Raw genomic sequence first — 26,541 nt, 5'->3', positions numbered from 1 at the left:
ACTCACTCCAGCCAGAATGCTTGAAACTGGAGTTAAATCTACAGCAGTTTTCAGCCTATTATAAACATTAAATCTCATAGCCCTCCTATCATTAAGGCACAAAGATTAGAAATATCTAAAAATTCCTCTACCAACAAACCATTCCATGAATGGCCCCACAGTGAACTATGTGCACAAATCCAATACACTTGGATTAAAATGTTAAGGGACCTGTGCTGTCACCAGTGGGATCATCAGTTGATCTGCCACCTCTCCTCAGGAGTTTCAGCCCGCTTATGATCAAGATTCCCTCGAGGTGGCGGGCCGGCAGTTCTAAAGCACCACCTCCAGCTCGTAAGCTTAAATACTTGGCAGCTGTCTCTCAGAATTGTTGGTCCCTTCGATCCAACAGATCGTCTACTCTTCAGGTGTCTATGCAACTACTGGAGGGTTTGCAAAAGATGGATACACTGTCCGATTATCTGCCACTCCGGACGTACTTGGTCCACTCCCATGATTATCCTTTCTCTGCTGCCTCAGTGACAGCACTACTGGTTGACTTGATCTCTCTTCTAGTGAAGCCAGGGTCACGCAGCCACTTCTGGAAAGTGAACACAATAAAGCCACAGCAACCGACTTCGAATGGATAGCTTGAGACCTTTCACCCTCTGTCTCTACATATACATTCAAACAAATCAAAGAAAAGCTTCCCACAAGAGATTTACCAATTTAAAACCCCTAACTTTTGAATCAAATACATCTACTACAATTGCCTCACACTTTATTTACATCCAGAACTCTATGTCCGATCCCTTTCCTTATTAAACTTGCAACACCACCCCCTCTACCGATTAACCTAACACATCTAATTACAACATAATCCTGCAAAGGGAAACATAAACGTGGTAACAGTCAGGTTTCCTGAATAGATATGATATTGGGTGAAATTGATAAATCCGATATAAATGTCTTAATGTCTTGACAATCAGACTTCTCGCATTCCACTGCAATATTCTTAATCCCATTATTTATCCGCAGAAGGAGACTGAAGTAGAGATACACCACCTATTAAAGCATCATTTACAGTTTCCCACATGACGCCAGTTATGAATAGACGCTTTTCAGCAGCTTTCACAATAACTTTAATTTTCTCTGAACGATAACTGGGCAGTACAAATCACCACAGGCTTTATAAACATCACATGCTTCAGTGTATCAACAAGTAAAATATGTTTAGTAATGGAACTTTAGTAATGCGACATATAGTCACTGATTTCACATTCTGTTTTCCAACTGGTAATACTTGATCAACATTTGGTTTAATTTTTCGCAAGGCATCTGCATAAGACACACTTTACTATAACCTTATCAACCAGCTGCCTTCTTAAGCACCTCACATCCTTATAAACTGCACTATGTTCTCCTCGCAATTACAATAATTAAACTTTCCAGCTTCACTTTCTTCATACTTATGTTCCCACTACACTCTCTACAACTTAGTTTCCCATGATATACTGCCACAATATGCCTAAAACTCTGACATTGGTAACATCGAAGCAGAGGTGGAATATAAGCTTGTCCATTACAACCAATATATCAATGCAGTTAAACACTCCATCCTTTCTCCATTTCTATCAACTTGCAATCTCTTTACCTTCTCTACCTTGCCTCCCAGTAAATGAGATTTAAAGATTTCATCTCCTCTATCGAAATCTCCACCAGAACACCGGTTGTAACACCCCTAATATCTCTATTTTCATGAGGCAACATAGATTCTATCTTACTTTTACCCAAATAAAGCATTCAAATACAATGCCTTCTCACACTTTCTTATCTTGAGTCACGATTAGCACATCACCTCCTCTTCCTTTCTTTTTCAATCCTTATATTGCATTTCAAATTAATAAGGTTATCGATATTGATAATGGTACACAGAGATCAGGATTACATTAATAAAGGTTGACATGCAAAAACACATACTTAAAATAGCAAATAGTGTTTAGCCTCCCAATCTCTCAGTAAATAACCATGAAAAAAATATATTTATAAAAAGGGAAGAAAAAACCCAGACGAAGAAAAACTAAACTTTAAAAAGAACAAAGAAAGAAGGGGCTGCCATGTTTCATTTCAGTTAATTTAATGGGATTGATAAAAGAAGGTTGTTCCGGGTCAACTTTAAACAATACTGTACCTTGAAGTTGAATTTCTTTTTTTTTCAAAATATCCAGCCCTTCCTCTCGATCAGTTGAAATCATTCCCAGATTATGCAACTTTCTTCCGTTTTCCAGATCTAGATTCAACTTCATTCCAACCTTCACCCGCACTCACCAGACTCTTTAGTTCCGGTTCCTTTACTAGACACTCGCCCCCCCCCCCCCCAACTGAACATACCTTATTTCCCAACATTCCCACGCATTCACAACCAGCATCATCAACCTCCACTGTCAGCAACTCGAACCCTCTTCATGTGTTCTCCTATGAATCAGGTCTAGGGGCGGAGCCACGCAACCCGTGTTGTAAAATCGTCACAAAATTTAAGCGTACATTCCTCCAGTGCACTTTGTAAGCGTCTGTTCGGAGGGTCCTGTGTGCAGCAGGGGCTGCGTGGCTTTAAACCCGGCGGTAAACACGTCCGCATGGTATCGTTCTCTCCAAAGTGTTTCAGCTGTTCCCTTCTGTCTTCTCCACACAGTCACCCTGACAAACTGAGAGCGTCGGCAGGAGTGCTGGGAAAGTGCGGGAGTTCATATCTCACAGCAACAGCCCCTGTTTAATGTTTCGGAGTGAAGGATTCGGTCACCGAGTGTAACGCCGAACAGCGTTGAGATACAGTCACGATGAGGGATGACTGAAAAAAAAACGCTGAACAGAACGTTCTTGTTCTCGGGAAACTCTCCAGTTCCGGGCTATTTGCACACTAGATTGTCCCATCTTCTCATACCGGTTTCATTTGAAGCAGGAAAATTGTCTCCTCATCGGTAAATTTCACCCCGGTCTCCTGCGTGACAGGCGGGGATTGAACTAACGAGGCATAAACAAGAGTGTGGAATCTCATACGGATGTCAGGGTTCAGGAGAGTTCATAAAGTCACTCTGATGTTTGTCCGTTGAGTGTAGAGCTGGCGCTTTTTACTCATCCCCTCCTCACTGTGTGACTGGAGGAGTCTCAGCATTCATCAGCAATTCAGTCATTTACTGAGTTCAAGGACTGGCCAAAGGAAGGGTTCCCATTAGCATCCAACTGCGTGTTGTTTAAACGGACATTTATAATCAGCAGTTGTTTCCCCCTTCCTGAAACGTGAAGCAGAAAACCATTTGCAGCCCTTCGAATCTCTCGGGTCGATTCTCCCTTTACTCGGATCCCAGGTGCTGTGTTTCTCCGGTCTGTCGGAATGTCGCGATATCCAGTGATCAGAATAGGAACTGCAACGGAGAGAGGAATGATCCTTCAGAAAACAGCTCAGAAAATGATATTCGAGTGACAAAATCTTATAGCACAAGAGAACATTCAGTTACCGAATCTTGTTTGTATCGGGGTGCGATGGTGGTATAGTGGTGAGCATAGCTGCTTCCCAAGCAGTTGACTCGGGTTCGATTCCCGGCCATCGCAGGTCGTACACTTTTAGAACTATGAACGCAGAATTCACGGGCAATTTGCTGTGAATGAAATTCACTCCAATGGATCAGATGGATCCCTCATGTACGATGGTGGTGATCCCTCATGTTGGATGAGCCAGGACCCCAAACTGAATGAAAAACACAACATTAGACCCGGGAAGTCCGTTAGTTCCAAGGAATCGGCTCGAGGAAACGCACACTTTCTGGTCAAATCGAACAGGCAGAATCGTGATCAAAGACACAACGCGACCCGGATATTCTCTCGTTCCCCTCGTTCATCTGGCAGAAGGTACAAAAGCCTGAAAGCACAATTCACAGTCTCAGGGATAGTTTCAGTCTCACTGCTGTGTCTATTGAATGGTTTCCCGTTGGATAGGACGGACGCTTGACCTCACAATCCACCTCGGTATGAAGCTGCACCTTATTATTTACCTACACCGTGCTTTCCCTGTCGCTGTTACACTTGATTCTGCATTTTGTTATTGCTTCACCTTGTGCTCTCCCAATACACTGTGTAATGATTTGATCTCTATGAACAGTGAGGATGAGAAGCGTTTAACTGTATTTCGGTATATGTGACCGAAACACGTAGAACAGATTCAAATCCCACTGAGCCCGTTGCGGCAGCAGTCGGGAGCGCCGGCCTCCGGACAGCGCAGAGGTACCCAGCTGAAAAAAAGAGCTGAGATCACAGAGGGGGAGCAGTGAGAGAGGGTTTCACTGAACTCTCATCGATGGGCAGATTCACACTTCTTCAGAGTAGGCATCCCCTATTGACTTCAATGGATCTGTGTTGAGAGGGTGAACGGCTTTCAGTTACTCGGTACAGACATCAGCGAGGATCTCACGAGGTCTGTACACACCGGCTGCGTGGTGAAAAGGGCACAACAGCGTCTCTTTCACCACAGACGGTTGAAGAAATTTAACACGGATCCCCAAATCGTAAAGACTTTCTACAGGGGACCATCCTGTATGGATGCATCACTGCCCTGGATGGGAACTGTAATTCCCTCAATCGTAGGAATCCGCAAGGAGCGGTGCGGACAGCCCAGCGTGTCTGTTGATGTGATCTTCACAGTATTCAGGACATTTACAGAGACAGGTGTAAAATAAGGCCTGAAGGATCGTTGGGGACCCGCGTCACCCCAATCTCAAACTGTTACCATCCGGGAAAAAGTACAGCAGCATAAAAGCCAGGACCAACAGGCTCCGGGACAGCGTCTTCCACCAGGCCATCAGACCGACTAATTCACGCTGATACAATCGTATTTCTATGTTATATTGACGGTCCTGTTGTACATACTATTTATTACATATTGCTATGTTGTACATTGCACATTTAGACGGAGACGTAACGTAAAATGTTTACTCTTCATGCATGTGAAGGACGTAATTAATAAAGTCCATTGAATTCAATTCCACTCAAGTGACTTCGCAGTGTAACAGTCGAATCACAGACGGGAATACGTGCAGATGCTGGAAATCCAAGCAACATACACAAAATGCTGGAGGAACTCAGCACCCAGGCTGCTTCGTGATCCTGAAGAAGTGTTTCGGCCTGAAAAACCGACTGTGTACTTTATTCCACAGATGCTGCTGCACAATTTTCTCTTCTATGTGAGAAAATAGAACCAATGGATCACTAGCGTCCCTGGGTGGGCTCGAATCACCAACCTTTCGGTTAACAGCCGAACGCGCTGACCGATTGCGCCACAGAGACAACTATTTAAAAGAGTACGAATAAATGATAAATTCCAATTGAAATGCAATTTTTTGTTATAGGTGTATAGTGTTTTAAAAAACAAAGATGAATACCAGCTGCCGCCAACAGAGAATATAGCAGAGGATGGTTTCGATCCATCGACCTCTGGGTTATGGGCCCAGCACGCTTCCGCTGCGCCACTCTGCTACAGAAAGTGTAATCAATTGTTGAACTGTGAATGCTGCGCTTTTTAATGTGTATGTATGCATCCGTTTATGTCTGTGTCTGAATCTGTACATACAAGGTCTGGGTCTGTGCCTGTGTCTGTACATGTCTGTGTCTGTATATGTCTGGGTCCATTCCGTCTTTTTCCCGTTTCATACTCACGTTCTTCAGTTTCTTTTGATGATTCCTTGTTTCTACTCTTTCTCTTTCTCGTTCTCTCCGCCTTCCCTACTCTCTGACTCACCCAGTTATTATCTATCTGCCGTTTATGCTCTATCTGTCTTGCACCTCGTTCCCGATATTTCGCCACTGAAATGCATTTTACATCATTTAAATATTCAGACGGACAATTCATCTCTCTGGTCGGCTTTTTTAAAAATAAATAACGACGTTTTCACCCCAGGTGCCATTAACTTCTGTAAAGGGGATTTCTTCCTTTTTCTTTGTTACTGTGCATGTAATCAAAAGGGCTTCTTTATTTTGTTAACTAGCAGGAATGCTAATTTACTGATAACAATTGTATTCCTTTGTAAACCAAATGGCGATTAATGTTCTTTCTTCTGAGTCTGTAAGCTTTTGTTGACGGGCTTTTGGGCAGATCGGCGCGAGGGGGTCGAGAGAGAGGACGCAATGCTGTAAACTGGGCGAGAACGGAATCGAAGCGGGGTTCCGAGGCCCGGAGATACTCCGAGGAGGGGGGATGAAGCTAGAAGTGCTTGGTTGACCACTTCGGAGGGTCCTGAGCTGCGAGTCGAGGAGTTCGGAGGGGATCGAATGATGGCCAGAAGACTTCAGAAATTGAGCTCCAACGGTTGTGCACGAAGTGGATTGGACTTTGATAAGTTTGGCGCCTTTTCTTTATTTTTTGTCTCTTCATATATACTGTATCGTTATTAATCACTTAGTTATAGTAATCTTTATAAATTGTACTCATTTAATCGCATATGGTGTACTGTCTGTTTTGGGGCGAGGCGGGGACATCACACAGCACCCACACCAGCCGATTACCCAGTTTGGCGGGGCCGAAGGCTGCTCCCCCTAGACGAGAACGAGTGTGAGCGAGCCCGAGGTGACCCATGGGGTTACACTTCCTTATCCTGTCCTGATGATTGGATGTCTGCCCGAGTTCCTTCAGTGTTGAAACTGCAGATCAACTAGTGAAGCGGAACTCGCGCCATTAATGTACTGCAAACGCTGACATCAAATGCAACAATTCCTCCTCCGGGATTAACTGTTGGTGTCATGTTCAGACCATCACAGCCGGAACAGTTAGTGACGGATGCGGAGATGTGGAGTATCGCTGATGCTTCGCCCCTCCCTGCCAGCGGGGTTCCATTCCTGCACCAAAGCTGTGTGACTGACACAGTAAAGGTCGGGTTTCAACTATCCTACGTAGGACGGTGTAAATACAGACTGGCACTTGCTTATCCCGTGGCCAGTTGAGTTACTCCAGCATTTTGTGAATGTTCTCTGAATTTCGCAATCTGTGATTTCCCGGCGATTTTTCAATTCACAGGCACCAACCTGGATTTCGTTACATGCAAGCATACGATTTCTCATTGAAATATATCCGGGTTGTCAAACGTACTTGAAATCTTCTTTCTGAGTCACCAAGCACAAAGAGCGAACATTGAAAGATAGAGAACACAAGTCGGAGGGATAGCCAGCTTCTCCGGACTGCCCGCTATTCAATCCGATCCTGCCTTGATTTCTCGAACTTCCGGTAATGCCCACTCCCCTTCAGAATTTCCTTTTCCTTCTCTCACCTTATCTCCTTGCCTGCCCACCGCCTCCCTCTGGTGCTCCTCCTATGTTTGGTTTGTTCCATGGCCTTCTGCCCTCTCCTTTCAGACTCCCTCTTTTCCAGTCCTGTATCTCTTTCGCCAAACAATTGCTTGCTGCACCCCAGCCCCTCCCAGATTCACCTAGCACTTTGTTGCTCCCTTTCCTCCCTCCACCTTTTAATTCTACTACTCATAATTTTTTTCTCCAGTCCTGCTGAAGAGTCTTGGCCCGAAAAATCGACTGTTCTCTTTTCCATAGATGCTGCCTGGCCTGCTGAGTTCCTCCAGCATTCTGTGTGCGTTGATCCATGTCTTCTATCTCACTTACCAAGCCAGTGATTCTGCTTCCTCGTAGCAGCTTCCCAAATCTTTGTTTAAGTATATATTCTGAGAAATGTTCTTATATTGCAAAAATAAAATTCGAATTGATTAATTGATTAAAAGCTATTAGCACATACCAAAACAAGCAACAGAAAAATGTAAGTTAAAGACGCTTATTGAGTAAAGAAATTGTTTTTTTCCCTCCCAGAGGCAGACTCTTGATATGAGCTCTTTGTCTGGTCTTGGAATGAGTTCCCAAACATTAAATTGATATTATACCAGAGAGTGACAGGTACCGAATGAAACCCACACTCTCACAATGTATCAGAAACTGACAGGTACAGGAGGAACCCCACCCTCACACTGTACCAGAGACTGACAGGTAAGAATGAAACCTGCACTCTCATACTGTTTTTGATTTGCCTATTTTGTGAACCGTACTCAAATTTACTGCTAAACCCTCCTTGTTTCCTCTTGAATAAATCCACCCATCACGTGGCCGTGACCAGTCTCTGCCTTTCTAACATGGGATTAAACTGTACCTGTGTCGTCTCAAAGTGAAAGCTAACATTGTATTTGCCACCTTCCTCCCAACTCAGCTGCAAGCCAGCATTTGGGGAATCCTGTACAAGGACACCCAGCTCCATTAGTACCTCTAATGTTTGAATTTTCTCCCTATTTAGTAAATCAGTCACTTAGAAAATATATTGTTCGTTATATAATGCTTAATAATGGAGTCTGACGTCATGTTAAACACTGAAATCAGGCCATTTGACTGTTACCCACTTCTGTTCCTCAGAAATGTGTGGAGATATTTGCAATTTTAAGGAGCAACTAATGCTTCCACCACCCGTTCAGCTACTCTTTCATATCTCTGCCATGAAGTCCTTCTGTCCCAGATGAGATGGCGACATTCAGATGCTTCCGCTTCCCAAGCGCCTCAGCCTGTTGTTCAGTTATGGGAGGCTACGGGACGACACCCAGTGATTGGGGCGTGGTAGGCGAGGCAAAGGTGGATACGCGGGACAAAAATGTTCAAAAGACATGATTAACTTGGTTGTGGGATACAGATGTAGACACGGTGTCCCGGGCCATGGAGACCAACGACTTGCTCCTTCTTTCCGCAGGAAGTGAAATTAATAGCCAGCGCTGGACTGAGAATGATGAGCCGACATATTTTGATAGTTTTGAAGATTTCTCCCTGTGCCATAGACTGGGACACAAGTGTGCACCTTGATACATCAGAGACGAGGGACGCATGACGCTTTGATGATGAAAAGAATTTTAGACAACACATAAGAAAAAAATCAGGAGGGCGAAAGGAATGTAGAAGGCTGCTCTGGCAGTCAAGGGGAAGGAGAATCCCAAGGGCATCTACAGATATATTAAGAACAAAAGAATAGCAAGGACAATATCAGCGTGGTCATCTGTAAATGGAGCCAAAGGAGACTGGGGAGAACTTAAATGAAAATTTAGCACATTTATTTTCCCAGGAAATGGACGGACAGTCTATATAACTAAGATAAGACAATAGTGAGGTCATAGACACTATTCTGATTACAAACGAGAAGGCAAATCGTGGTCAAAACACCTCACGGCCTCGTAAGGTGTCCTCTTTGTCCTTGTTGAAGGTTAGTGCAGAAATTGCAGGGGCCATCGCAGATATAGTTCAAATATTCTTAACCACGGATGATGTCCAGAAGGTTTGTTGTTATGTTGTTTAAGAAAGATTCTATGAAATTAGACGTCGCTGAATCTGAAGTCAGTAATGAGTACATTATTGGAATATTCTCGAGAATCAGATATACACAATACGTATATTTGGATAGACAGGGCCTGATTAGAGACAGTCAACATAGCTTTGTTCATAGTAGGATTATGTGTAACCGGTCTGATAGAGTTTTTCGAGCAGCTTACACGAATGGTTGATGAGGAAAACTATCACACTGGATCTTTGGACCCAATTGTAGTATCAAGCAGACTCAGAAGGAATAAACAAAACTAGGCGTGTTAATAACAAAAGAGACAATACTGCAGAACTTATAAGATCTTAGATAGGCCAGAATAAACTCGGCTGCAAATTCACTGGACAGGGATCAGGGCCACCAATACAGAATAGATTAACACTGCCATTTTACATACACTCCAGGCAGAAAAGAATCCGTGCCCAGCTATATAAAACACCAGACTCTTGACAAGCTTACAAAAAGCCATTCCGATAAAGAGACGGGTCCAAGGACACTAGATTTGACACCTGCAAAGTCTCGAGGGGAATTAACTGGAAGTATCCAAAGACTATTACAAGTTATATGCAATCTAGAGAAGCTCTAACTATGGCAGATACCACCCCTAAGAGGAAGATATGTTATAATTATAATTTTAAAAACGCAGAAATGCAGGAAAACAACAGCAAAAAGCTCAGAGCCCTAAGAATACTCTACCAACGATCCGAGGTTGTGATGGAGCTAGACATACGGTCTAACTGGTCTTTCTGTCAAGAGTGTACTGTCCTGTTACAGAGAAAGTTGCTGAGACCGAAAACATTTTATTCGCCAGAATTTTGGGATGATCGTGTTAAACGCTGAGCTGAACTGAAGATCAACAATGTCCTAGCGGCTGAGGAGCCATTTTCCAGATGCAGAAAGGTGCATTGACGTTGAAAGGATATGGCATAATCAATGGACCGAATTGAGCGAGCTGGAAACGGTTCAATACTTTTAGAAAATGGAAGTTAATGCGATACATAACCAGCGGCTCAAAGCATCTCACTTTCATTGAAATGAGCGCCACTGGACGATAGTTATTAATTCAGGTTATTGTCGCCCTCGTGTTCACCGGGATGATGGCGATTGTCTTGAAGCCAGAGGGGACAGAGCACTCTTCTGAAGAGATGTTGAAGGTGTCTGTTTGAATCTCTGTTAACAGGGCTGCTTAGTCACTCAGCATCCGACGATGTCTGTTATCAGGCACCGCAGATTTACGCGGGGTGATCTTTGCGAGGATCACCCTCACAGCAGCTGCGGCCAGAGACAGTGTCGCTCCTCAGGGAGACGGGGCGTTCTCGCTGCTACGTCGTTCTGTACATCGAACCGTGCATAAAAGACAATCCGCCTACTACGCAGAGAGGCGTCCCGGTCGCTGACGTGCGAGTTAAAATTGCAGTCCATTGTCATCTGAATACCCTGTCACCTGTACAGGTAGTTCTGGTCTCCTTATCTGACTCAACGTGTCCGGGTTTTCAGAGGACGTTCACCAGTTTGCTCCGGAAATGAAGTTGTTACCGTATGACGGAGAGACTGAGTTGCCTTGGACTATGCTCGGCGGAATCCAGGCAATTCAGAGGAAATCTTATAGAAACACAGAAAATTCAGAGAAAGATAGATGGGATAGAAACAGGAAAGTTGTTTCGGCTGTTAAATGAGGACCAGAGCGAGGGGACATAGCTCAAGAACCGGAGGAATACAATTAGGATGGAGATGAAGAGAACAGCGCATCAGCGGAACGATGTGCCCAGGGAGGAAGTAGGGTATAAGTGGTTAGGTACATTTAGACAGCATTTTGCACAGAAAGGAATTGAAGATAGGTGGAAAGGGTAAGTTCATGTAGCTCAGGCCACGGCCAGGTACCCGTGATATTACTGAATGGCAGACTAGACTCAATGACATGATGGCCTACTCCTGCTCCTATTTCTTACCTCTTATTTCTATAATGTTTTATCCTCTGCTTTATAATGCTTCATTCTGTGTGTGTGTGTGTGTGCGCGCGCGCTAGTAGGATGGGGTGTGCGGTGTTCAATGCTTTTATTGTATCTTCATTACACAAAACCGAGCCAGAGGTTTTTTTTTGTCTCCAGGCGACAATCCCATGACATTATATTTTAGAATCTATGTTAGATAAATATTTTGTATAGGGAGTCCCACTCCATGATTAGGCCCCTGTGAAACTCCCCGCCACCATTTGTTTTCGTTATTTTATTCCGGAATCAGTGCCTGATGAACATTTGAATGCGGAGCCCCATCCCTTTATTAGATCCCCATGAAACGTTGTCCACCGCCTTTGCTTTATCATCTTTACAATCCCACGTTGGGATCTTCTCATCACTCTGGCTCATAAACCTGAAATTTCTCCGCCTCACTCCCCGGTTACCATGGATACGGGTTATTTAAACCCAAGTGACAAGGGTTAATTTTGACTTATCAACATGATTGTCGCGTTGATTTTAAATCTGTAATATATGTTATCGTTATGCGAATATAACATATATTCACATATATGTTATCGTCCTTAAATTTTGTTGAAACGTGGCAAGAAAAACACCCCCAGTCTTTAGTGCAGCGCCAGTTCTCGTTCGTTTGAAGGACCTATTTATACCCATGAAAGGCAGCAGTTGGAGCAGACTATTCGCACATCCGCGGTAAAGAAACTATTTCTGATACACAGACATGGAATTGTTGATAACTGTGACAGGAAATATAGGAAATTAGCACGTTTCTGCCAAATAAGTCGGACATCAAATTCTCGCTTGATTGGTTTTGTTATTATAGCATTGGTAAAAATGGTTATATTTACAACATAGTAGCTTTCGATTCAGAAGGCAGAATGCCAACTAAGCATCTTTTTTATTGTGCTCTACACACGGTCTTCTGCACCAGACACTGCCCTCTCCTCAGTCAGCTCCTCAGTTACCCTCTCTGCAACACCTCAGTTTACCTCTGTCCGGGCCCAATTTCTGCCGTAAGGTCCATAAACATAATCTGGCCGGCCCATTGTCTGTACTGCTATTCAATTATGTCGGACTTATTACAACCCCATTCTGCAGCCTCCCCCTCTGGCGTCCTTAATCACGAAAAGTTGGGAAACCACAGCTACGATTCTGAACCAGCCCTCATATTAACTCTGCTCAACAAGTCCATTCATGGGTCTAACTAGGGCTTCGTTTGTCAGTCATTGGAAGGTACCACACGCTATCTGAACGAAAAGGCATTAGTCACATTCATTGCACTGGCACAGTGGAAATTGCAGGTTTACCAGCTCACTTTAACTGACATCAGGTGTTCATGTCCAGGAATATTTCTCCAGCTGTCACAGATATCCCTGGAACAATCGACAATCCTGTGAATGGGAATAGAATTTTACCATTGTAAGAAAAATCAGACTGGCTTCACATAATTCGTTGACCCATATTCCGATGTTAAAGGAAAGTTCTGAATACACTTTTTGCTAATGTAACTATCACATGAGCTCCTCTTAATTGGTTGGTACGAGACCCATTTAATTACACTAACTATGCTGACTTCACTCGAAAAGGAAAACTACCGACATTCGCTCACTTGGCGTCACGAGTATAGACATATTTACCAGACATATAAGCTATGTATAACTTTGTTTGAACTCTCGTCAAAGCTTTCAATTCGATTTGCATTTTATCCACAGAACCGGCCATCCAACGTAAACAGATGCTTGACGCCACTCTTCATCTCCTCTCTGAATTTCCCCTGTGACAGAGTGTAGATACACGTGTTGGTGCAGGTACTGAGAAAATGCAACATGATCCCACACTGTTGCAGGATGTACCTCGGGGTATTCAAATATTGATCTGTGTAAAAGTAATTCTGAATTTGCCAGTTAGATGTATATTCGGTAAAGGGGATCCGCAGCAATATAACATTGGCTGATAGAGCGAACAACAAAATCATAGACCTTCGCCGGTTCCCTCGCTCTGTATTCTTATTTCCTCTGCTGATCCTGAGACCCCGGCGGATTCGGTTTGACGCTATAATATACCAGACTGTTAAAGCATTAAACAACAGAATCAAGCCGATTGGCAATAAAGGTGTAGTAATGGAGTTAAACAACCAGTATGATTTCCATACCGGTAAATTAAGGTAATCCGCTTTCAAAAGGCATCGCCGAAAGTACAATGGTACACGCCTCGCACAACTCCCCAAACCCACAATTATTATGATCACAGTCGTTGTCCTCTCGGTGCAGTATCGCTCCCGCAGCTTCTGACTACAAACTGCAATACAGCGATCGAACGTGAAAGCCACCGTGAGCCGAACAGAACAGTCCATGGGTGCGACGCTCAGGCAAATGTCACGGAGCAAACCGATGGAATGAACAAAGGACCGGCATAAAAATAAGTATTATTGATCATTCGAGTACAACACTAATGATAGTGCAGATTAAATCAGCTGCTGCTATTCCCACCAGATAACAGGAGATGCATTTGGAAAAATCATAGTTTCCACGAGACAGGATCGAAATCGCCATTAAATTAACTGCAGGAAAGCAGAGTTGTTTTCAGGAGCATAAACACTGATCCGTTTCACTTGGGAGCCATGCGGAGAGAAGCATTGAAGCGGATTGAGTGAACCTCATTTTCTGATCCTATGCCGGGACAGGCTGGTCTCAATTTGGATAGAGGAAATATAATTCGCTCGGGCTCAGTCACTGCTCTTCGATTGAAGGATAATGGCGGAACAGACCAATAGTTGTGCTGCAAATTTCCCGAAGTTGTCAGCAGAGATACCAGTGAGCGGGTTATCGAACGACTCATTTAAAAGGACCCACCGTTGTAGCTGAGAACGCTGAAGGTTGTACTTATAGCGGGAATAAAATGGACACAGGGAGATTGCTTCTTCCCACACAACATATCGCAGTTCACGAAACTTAGAGCTAAAGGTATATTTCGATGCACAGCTACATCAAACTGTAATCTTGAATATTAACATTAAAACCAGCCAAAGAAGGAGAAGGGGTAAATCGGAAGAGATCTGTGCGTTATTGTGGAGTTTTAAAGGACATTTAGACAAATGAAAAAATAAGTTTCTTGTTTTTGGCTTTAAAATAAAAGAGAAGGACCGTGAGTCGTCTAAAACCAGTGAGCTGGATGATAAAGGTGGACCGATGGAAAAGATTTCTTTTTTGTTTATATTAAGGTTTGAGTTTTTATGTTTATACCGAATTAGATTTGGAGCACATCATGCTGTTACTGCTTTGGAAAGTCGAGTGAAGTAAACACTGGAACAGTATCAATATTAACACTCATTAATTGCTAAAGTTGAATGTTAGAAATTATAGAAAAATAAACAACGTATGTTTAGTCCTGAACAGGCTAAAAACGCTGATCACGTGAGGCACCATCTGTAACAGATTTTATATCTTCATTATGCCGTACCACAGATACAGTATGAAGAACAACAGCCAGCTCCTGTTTCTTACCAGGGATACCAATCGCTGCCAGTACAGGATAGTCGATACTGGCTATGTAGTAAATTGCAGCATACTCCATTTTCCGTGCGATGCAGCGATCTGTTCAAAATGGTCCAACTACCGGAATCTACTGTTGATTGTTTTGTAAGTTATTATACGGGAGATGAAAGTGCATCTGATAATTAATCATTCCACCTCGTTAGTCACATCAGTGGCAGTCTATTTCACAAAATCCTCAGGTAAATAATTCATATGAGTCGTGCAATGAAAGTCGTTCCCAGGAACAATAAAAAAACACAATTGTTTATTCACCCTTTTGAAAACAATATTGTATATTCCTTGCCTGACGCTAAATTTGCAGGTTTCAAATGTCTTCATATTTTTACAGTGGGAACTATCCACAAATAATTATCATTTGTAACAGTAGGCAGAACGCATTAAGATACTCAATTTTTTTTAAAAAAGTTATATTTAGTTTGGCTGTTGAAATCGATTATCTTTTTTTCTGCGTCGGGAACGTTCACACCTGTTTATTTAGATTTGGTTCCACAGTATTAGTCAATTTGGATGAGAAATTACTTCCTAAACGATTAGATTAGTTAAACGTATATCTCGAAGGACATCACCACGCCCACGCTGATATGTGGGTCATCTGTGATTACTGTAGACTGACTGATTCATGAAACTAACTGTAACATATGGGAAGATTAAATATCTATATCCACTAGCAGAAAATAGAACTGTTTAGCCCAAGGAAACGCGATTTTCCCACTAACAGTGCAACCCATCTCTGATCTCACTATTCGTGTCGTGTGAAATTTCTTGCAAGTGTTTTATTTTCATGTGTTACTCGCAGTGTTTTTTCCTTACCTTTTCAAGATTTTACAAGTTTCAGAATCCACAACATTTTTCATCAAGTCTGAAGGAAACAACGTCTAGAAGTGTTGATCTATCCATAGATGATGTTAGTTGCAATATTCGCTCTACTGGATTTAAGACACTTGGGTATTTAAGCCAGAGTACATTGATAATTGTGAATAGAAAGTGACATAAAATGGCAATAAGTTATACTCGCACTGTGTTTGTGTTTGGGAAATCTCATGCCTCCATTAAATTTCCATAAATCACAGCCAGGCCAGTCGTTTTTCTTTCTTTCTAAGCAACAATCACACGTTATTTTATTCTAGAATCTGTGCCTGATAAGCACATTTTGTGGGAATTCCCACGCCTTGTTCTATCACTATGAAACACTGCACGGCCAGTCCTTGTGTCCCAGCGAAATAATCGATAATGAAATATTGGAATACTGAAATACTTGAAATATTCAAGTCAGACAGGATCCGTACTTTTACGGTTCCTTGTAGCGGATCCCATTCCCTTTTTTCCAAATGCATCCACCTCCTTGCTGATTTTAATATTTCATTCTGAAATTGTTTGTGGCAGACTACAACGCCAGCACAGGAACAAGGGGGATTATGGGCCAGTTGGCCAGTTATAGATCGATGATTGGGGGAGCGTTCGAGTCCATCATTCAGGAATAGGTTTTGGGATACCTGGAGACTAATGATAAAGTAAATCAAAATCAGCAAGGCTTCTGTGCAGGAAACTCTTGCCTGAAAAATCTATTAGAATTCTCAGAGGAAGTACGAAGCAGGGTGGACAAAGGTGAAGCGCTGGATCTCATTTACTTCAATATTCAGATGACATTTGATAAGGTGACACACATAAGGCTGTTTAACAAGATAAAACCCTTTGGTGTTACAGGAAATATACTGGCTGTCAGGTAGGAGGCAGCGTGTGGGAATGAAGGGGACGGTTTCTGGTGGGCTGCCAATGAATAGTGGCTTTCCTCAGTGGTGAGGATTGGGACGGCTACTTTTCACGTTGATTGTGAATGATTTAAAAGTGGAGTTAATGGGTTTGTGGCGAAGTTTGCGGATGATACGAAGATAAATGGAGGAGTGTGTCCTGCAGAGGAAGCACTGCGATTGGAAGAATTGAAAAAAAAGGTGGCAGATGGAAAACAGTATTCGGAAATGTATGATATTGTATTTTGGTAAAAGGAGTAATAGTGCAGCCGAATCTCTAAATGGAAATAAAATTCAAACATCATTGAAGAGTGCCCAGAGGAGGTTTCTAGGTATGAATTCGGGGGTTAGCATATCAGGTGTGTTTGGCAACTCTGGGCCTGTACCCACTGGAATTTAGAAGAATGTGGTGACTCTCATTGAGCCCAACCGAATCTTGAAAGGACTGGATAAGGTGTATATGGAGAAAATGTTTCCTCTAGTGGGGTTATCTTGACTGGGGGCACAGATTCAGAAGTGAGGGGCGAGCGTTTAGAACAAGGTTAAGGAGAATTATGTTTCGCTACCGCGAGGTGAATCTGTGACTGGCCAGGTGCGTGGTTATATCGAAAACGGAAAATATGAGGTTCCTGATTGGTCGGGGCATCAAGGGATTTGATGAGAGGGCAGGTGTATGGGGTTGAATGGGATCCCGGATCAGCCATGATGAAATGACGAAACGAATTCGATCGGTGACCTAATTCTGCGCCTATGTCTTATGGTCTACAAGCCGACTAACTATGGTTGTGATGAGAGGCCTGGAAGTTCAACCTAAAATTGGATTGGTCTAAACAACATTTCAGTAATTCTCGAGTTATTCCCGGATGGTTGGATTAAAATGTCTCGATCTGATCAGTTAGTCTTGGCACTACAGGTTTAGATATAGTGGGGAATGATATCAAAGTTTCTACCTGCCGTGCAAATAATCCTTATTATGCTGGAGAACGCATGGATGTCAGGATATGACAGCAAATGATCTTTAGGGACCATTATGTTTCCTATCCGGATCAGCCATACATTCATATAGTACACAGGAAGCAGGTGAGAACACGGAGATAGCCTACTCGAACACTGCTACTCCCCCTTCCGCAACGCTTACAAAGAGATCCTTCGCCCAACACCCACCCCGTTTGGATAATCAGATCACTCCTCTATTTCCTGGTGCCAAAGTACAGGCAGCAGCTGAAACAAGAGACGGCCATAGTTAGATGGGCCCAATGTTGGTCCGACTAATTGGCTTCCATGCGGCAGGACAGCTCCGATGACGTCAACTGCAATGTGTTTCCTGATGAGGATATCTTCAAGTTCACGGAATGGGTCCGGAAGCGCATCGAGGATGTTGTTCCCCAGAAATCAGTCAGGCTCTTCCCAAATCAGAAACTCTTGATCAACAGTTCCGTGCAAGAAGCATTTACCGCGTCAGATAGAGCTTACATTGCCGGTAATCAACAAGAGTTCAGGAAAAGCAGCTTTGATCTGAGCAAAGACATCAACGCAGCGAAATAACGACACGGAGACACGATTCAGATTCTACTTTCCACCATGTGTGATGCCTGTGTGAGAAAACTACAGCTCTTGTTGAATACTACAGTTGAACCTTCAGTGCCATAATTCCCTCTAGGCTCGACAAGAAGCTCAGAGACCTCAGCCACGGATGTATTTGAACTTGTGTAGCCGGATCCTGGTCTTCCTGTCATGTGGCCGCTAGGTTGTAAGAGTGGGCTCCCTTACCTCTGTCCCTCTGACTCTCAACATAGATGCCCCTCAGTGCTTTGTACTAAGCTGCCTCCTTTACTTTCTATATACTCGTGGGTGTATCGCCACCCACAGACCAGCGTGCTAATTAAATTTGCTGCCAACTACACAGATTGGCCTAATCTCAAATAATAATGAGACAGCCACGAATTATAAGAAGGGATGGAAAGAGTGTTCTTTGGAAAGTTATAATGATGAAATTGGGAGCGTGAATATAGGATTCGCTGATGGAGGAAGAACTTCATCTTAGCCATCCATATATCTGATAATGAAGGAGAACCTTGTAGCCCCATGAACTGATACGCATCGATATTTGTGAGGCTCTGTTCTTACTGAGTTGCATCAGTTCTGTCTATTGACTGGACACGAGTTGTGGAGAAGGCAAAGGAGACAATCCATCAATAGGCTAAGCACACGAATGTTATTAAGGCATGCTGCTAAAGCAAATGAAATGTTGAACGTCTCAGACTCGTGGATTGAGTTTTGTAGTTCCGGATCAAATGTTCAATACATGATTGGGTGAGGATACTATCGTATGCTGCGGTAATATCAATTTTATATCCGATGTGTATCACCTTAGACAGCTGAAGGCTGCAGTTGTGCAAAAGGAACAGGCTGTCGGTCGTTTGGCTTGATCAGCGCTTTAAAGAAGACTTTTGATAATTCAGGTAATCCTTCGAGATCATTTCAAAAAAAAAAAAACGTTTCTTTGATTGAATACAATATGCGGGATTTTGACTGTTGTTGATTACATCTGTTCCACGTAATTCAGGGCAGTTGATCATTTGAGAACAAAGAGCCATAAGTTGCCGATTGTCACTTCTTGAGAAGAAGACAGTTAATAAATGTTGGTCTGGGACAGAGACGATGAAAAGGTGTTAACATTTAGACACATGGCCTACAGCCAATGAAATTCGAAAGGATTATGCGAATTGGACATATCCGCAGAACCTTTTATAATACTGGCGGCGGTAACAATGTAAACGATCAATTATCGCGGATAGGACGTGCCCCACGGACTTCCGTTCAGGCAATAATGTACTTGTCGGTAAATACAGATTCTCCTCATATTCCAATGATCATTACTACAAGGGATTATTTTTTGTAAAATCACTTTGGAAAACTGAGCTACAAATGGTCTTGTTGTATGAGGCGGACATTGATGTCAGAGATTTGTTCAGTGATTTCACAGTTTACACCATTTGGATTCATCATCAACAGGAAGGGACGAATGGAGATGAAATGTTCAACAGTTAATCTGAAAACTAAATCGTCAGGCATTCATTGCAATCATAGCACCATCGGGAAAATGAAGCCCATCATTGACGCATCATCAAATGTGCATTTACCTTACCTCAGGGTTAGAGGATCTGCAGGATTTACGATGTGTAATGCTCGCCCAATGCGGCAACTCTACTACAAGGGCAATGTCTGTATGTACACGCAATCTTCAGCACCGGACTGTTCCCGTGCAGGGTCATCCCGTCCTTAAATAGAAGTATATCATTCGTTCACCATTGTTTTTCGTTCCAAGTCTTTCCATCCATCGAGGTAAAAAGCAGCTAACCACTACATTCCCATGGATCAGTTTGAGATCGGTGATAAATGCCACCGAGGTAGCAACGCGCATAACCGTAATAAATCAGCAAATAAAACTAAAGGTTCACAAGGAGACCCTTCGGGAGGCCCGAAACGTCGACCGTTCTTTTTTTCCATAGATGCTGCCCGGCCTGTTGAGTTTCTCCAGCATTTTGGGTGTGTTGCATCGCTATATAGAGTAGCGTTCTAGATCGGAGTCTGAATCTTGAGAAAAACTAGGAACTTTACCATCAAGGCATGTCAACTCTTTCGGTGAAATTTCCAGTTGACTTTCGATACGCATGCATTTCATATTACACGTCAGCAAATCAGAACTCTTGTTTTATATCTGTTTTAATGTCTCCTCAATATCGTCAACAGCGTGTAAACCGTCCGGTATACCCCGCTGACATATGTTTACAAGTTTCAATTTTAAAGCTGTGGTTCTAGTTGCCGAACACTTTATGCTCAAAGGAAATGTCTCCGTGATCATTATGACTGTTCTCTTCACCATTTTCAGCTCCAATGGCGGGTCAAATGTCGATGACACGGGCAATCAGCAGCTGACTGGTGCATTATAGTCTTCGAATTCCCCGCAGTAAACTGCTGAAGAGTTTTAGATTCAACTGTTCTCCCGGTGGGACTCTGTCTCGCAGAATGCAGATTCCGGACGAACAGTATCCTGGCACAAGGATTCCAAGGCAGCCATTTTAACATAAAATCCGGGGGACGGGACGATTCTCTAATGTCTAGCGGAGTTATCAATTCAAACGGATCAGTTTTGGCCTGGTCGAAATTGTATCCATGTCTTTCCGGTTGATTTAACAGCGATTGTGATCCTGTTTCGGAGAACGCGTGGTCTGAAATGGATCAATGTTACCTAGTGAAAAAAGGTAAAAACTGATCTCATGGGATTTGTCTTCGTTGCTATTGTGTAGCAGACTAATTACATCTACAATTATTCAAACTCTTGCTCATTATCCGATTTGTCTTCTAAAATGTGGCCCAATGATTGCAATTATTGATTTTTCCGTTCAGCTAACAGCGGATTTCAATTTCGACCTCCATATCGCATTTTTTTGTCAAAGGCTGCGGGATCGATACTACACCAAGAGAACAGACACTGTGGTTATAGTGACCGGGACTGCCGTGAGCTCCGCGATGAACGGTCCGTTTTACTTTGCCCTGGAACCTGTCGTCAAACTTGACAACGTACTGCGGGGCTGTTTTCCCAGGGACGATGAATTCCTTTATCAGCGTGTAAAGAACACGAGTGACCAGACAGTATCTTCACTGTCTCCGCCTCTTTATTTCTGCTGTTCAATGGGTTTGCAGTCAGATAGATCTTCGCGGCAAATAAAGTCGAAATGGGGACGTCGGAGCAAAAGTGGAAATCAGAAGGACGAAGAGGTGGTGAGCCAAAATTTTGTTGTTCGCTGTATCAGTTAATTCCCCTGTTATTCGGGATGACCTGTTGAGTATATTCTATGATCTGGCTTGTGGTCAATTCTACGCAGACAGATATTTGAATGTCCTGACATACATCCTGCAGCAGATCGCGTGTGTGTTGTCAGTAATGTGTATATGAAGCAACACGTGAATCAATGGACTAACGCAGAGAATGCTGTGAAAAGAGCTGAAGAATGAATTAACTGTGTGTTTGCATTAAGTCGCCTGATGTGTAGATCCAATCTCCCTAAATGCCCATCGGTTTCCACTGGTACTCTTCCCCCAGCCCTTTCTTCAATGGCCTTCTGTCCTCTTCAATCAAATTTCTCCTTTTTCAGCATTTGATCTCTTTACCAATAGTCTTTCCAGTTATTTACCTCAAACCGCCCCCGCTCCAGGTTTCACCTCTCACTGTGTATATCTTCCTCCCTTTCCCCATTTAACCCTTACTTCTAATCTAATTTTTACTGTCCTAGTGAAGGGTATAGGCCGAAATGTCGACCGTTTTCTCGTTTCCATGGATGCTGCCTGCTTTGCTGAGTTCCTCCAGCATTGTGTGTATTATTTTTATTTCCAGTATCTGGAGACTCTCTTTTGTTTGTGATTTGGTCCTAACCACGGTGAGTCCCCTGTCTCCCACCACGTCTTTACTCCTGTCAACCACGTACACAGGGGCAGTTTCCCGCGGCCAATGGACGCAGCATCCAGCGCGACTTCTGTATGTCGAAGAAAACCGTTTGGATCAAGTTTTGATTCTCACCATTCAACAGTTGACTTCGCTGCCTGCTGTCCGCCATTTTCAATATCACGGCGCAGCAGTATTTTTCTGAGAGATTCTCAGACAGTCAGCCCGAGTCCACTGCCTCATACGCTACCCGATACTGGGAGTTTCATTGTCAAACGAGACAATTAAACTCCGAAATATTCAGCAGTGAGATAGAAAGCGCGGAACGAAAGATAAAACAAAATCACAAGTTGATACTGTGCCTTCAGAGCTCGCCAGTACTGATGTTATTGAATGAGGTTGTGAAACGAAATGATCCATGTCCGACCATAGCAGTGTTCCGGCAGGCAGGATTCACGGAACGATAACGGTAGGAACTGTTACGGGATGAATTATGCGAAAGCACAGTGCACCAACGATCAGGGTAAAGGAGCATCACCACAGCTCAGATTTGTTGTGGAATCGAACAGGCAGAGTCATGGGCTTTAAACATAGACGCATTAGAAAGCAATGAGACGAAATCCGGTGCAGATCGCTCCGGCCACAAACGGTGGTGGTGGTGTTGAGGATGGGAGAGCAGGTGCTAGATCGGAGCCGATTGCGTTGTATTGAAAATCGAGGAAAATGCTGCAGGGAAATGAGAATAAAAAACCAAAACTGACGATGTTGGAAGCACACAGAAGAAAAAGAGACTGTCAGGGTCCCGACTGGCAATTCTCCATCTTGATATTACCTTCTTAATTGTGCTTTAATCCCGTCGTCTGATTTCCAATCATTCCCAGTTCCGCTAATTACAGCACACCGGGTTCCCTTTAGCGAACATAGGATAAAACTCGAGCGTCACAGCTCTGGTTTGCCGGTTCGTTGGTCGACTCTGGTGTGAGTAAACCTCGTTTCCTGCTTCCTCAGGACTGTCGGTTCTCAGCTCCGCATCATTTCCTGGATATATCGTCGTAAACCTTGTCTCCGTGTAAAACTCTCCTGGGGACCGGTTCCTCGTTAGCGACGGTGCTAACGCCTCACGTCTCTGCCTTCGCGCCTGTGTCCTGCACTTGAGGTCGCCCTCAGCCTCGTGCTTGCAACTGAGCGAACTGGCCAAGAGTGAACCCAGCGGACGCGGACATCGTGCAACAGGCCCCCGCCAGCCAGGGCTACCTACTGGGCACCCACGACCAACTGTTCAGAGAGGTCACGGAAAACCTTCGTGTGTGTCCACGAATGTGAGGAAGGTCAGTTAGCAGGTTGACCGGGCATCCACTTCCCTTACTCCGTCCCTTCCAACAACCCCGACTGACCAAACCGCACAATCTGGGATGTTCACGCCCCTTTGGTCGGCAACACAGTCCCCTGGAGAACTGTACATACCCGGGCCGAAATCCTACGCTGGGAACCTAGGGAAGTGGCAGGCCTTATATTACAAAGCTCTTTGGTCTTTGAGCAACAGCCACGTCCGTACACCTCGGACAGATCAAAGATTGTGTACATCATGGGGCTGCTACGTGGTGTTGCTTGGCATGGACCACCGCGATCTGCGACAACCAACCAGAGGTCTGTTCCTCCTTCCCCTCTTTCGTCTCCGAAATGAGGAAGGTCTTTGAACACCCCATTCGCGGTAAGGACGCCGCTAAGGGCTTGATAACTCTCTGTCAGGCTTCGCGAAGCGTAGCAAAATACTCCATCGAGTTCCGAACATTGGCGGCCGATTCTGGGTGGAATGACGAGGCTCTACGGGAAATGTTTCGACAGGGCCTCTCAGATAAGACAAAAGATGAATTGGCAGCGAGGGAGGACGCGGACAGCCTGGACTCTCTGATCTCTCTATCCAGCAGGAGGCAGGGAGCTGGGGATTTTGTCCATTGCGACTAGCCGGGACATTTCCAGGATCCCTGTCCTGCGGCCAAAAGGGAGGGACCACTAGTAGAAAGAGGATCCAGGTGTGCCGGACGACACTTCCTTCAGTCCCCGAGACCCGGATGCAGATCTCGGCTACTGTGAACTATCGACAAGTCCCTGTCCCTATCTGGCTTGGTGGATTCCGGTGCCGAAGGAAATCTGCTGGACGAGGACATAATCTCCCGGGCCAGAATAACTCGGGAGACGTTAAGTATCCCTCTGGAGACCCGGGCGCTGCACAAAAACTGCTGGCTCGGTTTGCCCACTGTAGGCCAGCGCTGACCTTGATTCTGTCTGGAAATCATCGAGAGGAGGTATGATTCTGATTCAGCTTGGTGCTCCGCAAGCGCCGCCGGACAACTGTTATAACGCGCAGTCGGTGTGAACGGCCTGAGAGTTAAATTGCAAAGTGAGCTTTGTTGACTCGATCCCCTAAATTGATTTGATTGAGTCTATATTTTAAAATATTAATGTAAGAAGTACTGCGCAGCTCTGGCGACAGAACATTCCACTCTCTTTTTGATTTGGGTAGTGTTAATCTCACCCATTCACATCAAGCCACTGAACTTCTAGGATGTCCCTGTCTGAACCAGCACAACCCCTACATCGACTGGTCTAGCGGGAGTATAGCCAGTTGGAGCCAGTTTTGCCGCGCTACCTGTCTGCTGTCTGCTCTACCCATTATGGAGGTTCCCACGACCTCGCCTGCCTTGGAAGCCCTCGCCTTGTCCAGAGTCCCTGCAGAATTCCATGACCTGGGACGTATTAAGCAAACAACGGGCTCTTTCCCTGCCTCCGCACCTCCCGTATGATTTTGCTATCGACCTTCTCCCCGGAGCCTCGTTGCCCACCAGTCGTCTTTATTACTTATCCCGCGCGGAGAGAGAAGCCGTGGAGAAATATATTAGTGGGTCCTTAGCGGCGGGCATTATTCGACATTCATCCTCCACGATAGGCGACGGTTTCTTCTTTGTAATGAAGAAGCAGGAGACGAATTGTCCTTGTATTGATGACCGAGGACTAAACAATATAACAGTTAAAAAGAAGTACCCACTACCCCTCATTCACTCTTCACAGAGCCACCATCTTCTCGGAGGTGGACAATCGAAGCGCCTACCATCTAGTCAGGATGAGGGACGGAGATGAGTGGAAGACGGCTTTTAATACACATTTCGGCCAGTCTGAATGCTTGTTTCGCCTCACCAATGCCCCCTAATGAAGCCCTAATGAATCATATGCAGAGGGACTTTATTATTCCTTTCGGTTTCGGCTACCTAGATGATATCTTACTATTGTCTAGCAGCCCCCAGAACCACATTCACCATGACCGTCCAGCCTTCCAGAGACTGTGGGAGAACAAGTTATTTGTGAAGGCTGAGAAATGTGAGTTCCACGTCCCTTCGGTCAGCTTCCTGGGCTACATCATTGAGAGTGGGCAGCTGAGGGCAGACCTCGAGAAAATCCGTGCGGTGGAAGAATGGCCCAAACCCACAACACCCAAGCACTTTCAGCGTTTTCTGGGGGGTTTGCAAAACGGATCGCCGATTTATCAGGGATTACAGTCAGGTGGCGGCGCCCCTTACCCGACGTACCTCGCCTAAAATACATTTTTGTTGGGATTCCGAGGCTGATTCGTCATTCACTCACCTGAGGAGGCGGTTCACAACCGCTCCCATGCTGGACCCTCCCGTCAGTTCATTGATGAGGTCGACGCCTCCGTCTCCGAGGTAGGGTCAGCCCTATCCCAACGATCAAGTACGATCTCAGCCTCGTTCCGGAAAAGGGAACATTAGCTTGTTGATCAGAGTGGATGTAAAATATGAAAGAAAGCGCAGAACTCGACGGATCAGGGATAGTGGAAGCAGACATATCAATTGTCTTTGTTCCAGCCATGTGATTGGAGATGGAGGCTGACATTTTGTGAAACTGTTTTACATTCTCCGTTTTGTGAGATGGAGTTGCTGTGTTTTCTGTATTTTAAAGTAGACACAATGATGTTTCAGGAAATTTAGTGGACGGGAGATCTGTGAGGTGTCGTTTGATATATCAGAAGATGCGGGTTTGTGGGTATCGATGGCTGCCTGGAGTGAGATTCGAGCTGCTTACTGAAGAGAACAAACAGCCATAAATTGTAGACTATCAGTTGCTGGGAAGAGGGTAATAAATGAATGCTGGCCTGGAGCAGAGCTAATAAAATGGTATAAACGGTCAACCAAATGACCTACAGCAAGCCAATGACTCTGGAATGTAATGTTTAGTTGGTAACAGGGATAAATGTGGACACTTCGATTGTGCTGTCAGTGACAACTCCGGAGAATCCCCATCGCGAAGAAGAACCCACACGCCAGGGGCCGGAGAGGAAATGATCAAATGTTTGGCCCACGAAGATCCCCCTACTCCGGTGCCATAAACTGGACAAGTTGTCTGAGTGAGTATTGGCACAGAGGGAACA

The 26,541-nt window shown here is 44.3% G+C and overlaps 3 non-coding genes and 1 pseudogene across 3 annotated transcripts; 2 read left to right on the top strand and 2 right to left on the bottom strand.

The window, feature by feature from the left end:
* Positions 1–26,541, top strand: part of LOC132383846 (uncharacterized) — a 212,306-nt pseudogene that overhangs the window by 62,800 nt on the left and 122,965 nt on the right.
* Positions 3,517–3,588, top strand: trnag-ccc (transfer RNA glycine (anticodon CCC)). Its single transcript has one exon. It is a non-coding gene; the product is annotated as a tRNA-Gly (tRNA).
* On the bottom strand, positions 5,243–5,316 carry trnan-guu (transfer RNA asparagine (anticodon GUU)). Its single transcript has one exon. It is a non-coding gene; the product is annotated as a tRNA-Asn (tRNA).
* Positions 5,434–5,505, bottom strand: trnam-cau (transfer RNA methionine (anticodon CAU)). The gene has a single exon. It is a non-coding gene; the product is annotated as a tRNA-Met (tRNA).

Source organism: Hypanus sabinus, chromosome 31 (genome assembly GCF_030144855.1).
Source record: "Hypanus sabinus isolate sHypSab1 chromosome 31, sHypSab1.hap1, whole genome shotgun sequence".
Taxonomy (NCBI): domain Eukaryota; kingdom Metazoa; phylum Chordata; class Chondrichthyes; order Myliobatiformes; family Dasyatidae; genus Hypanus; species Hypanus sabinus.
This window is presented reverse-complemented; position numbering and strand designations above follow the sequence as displayed.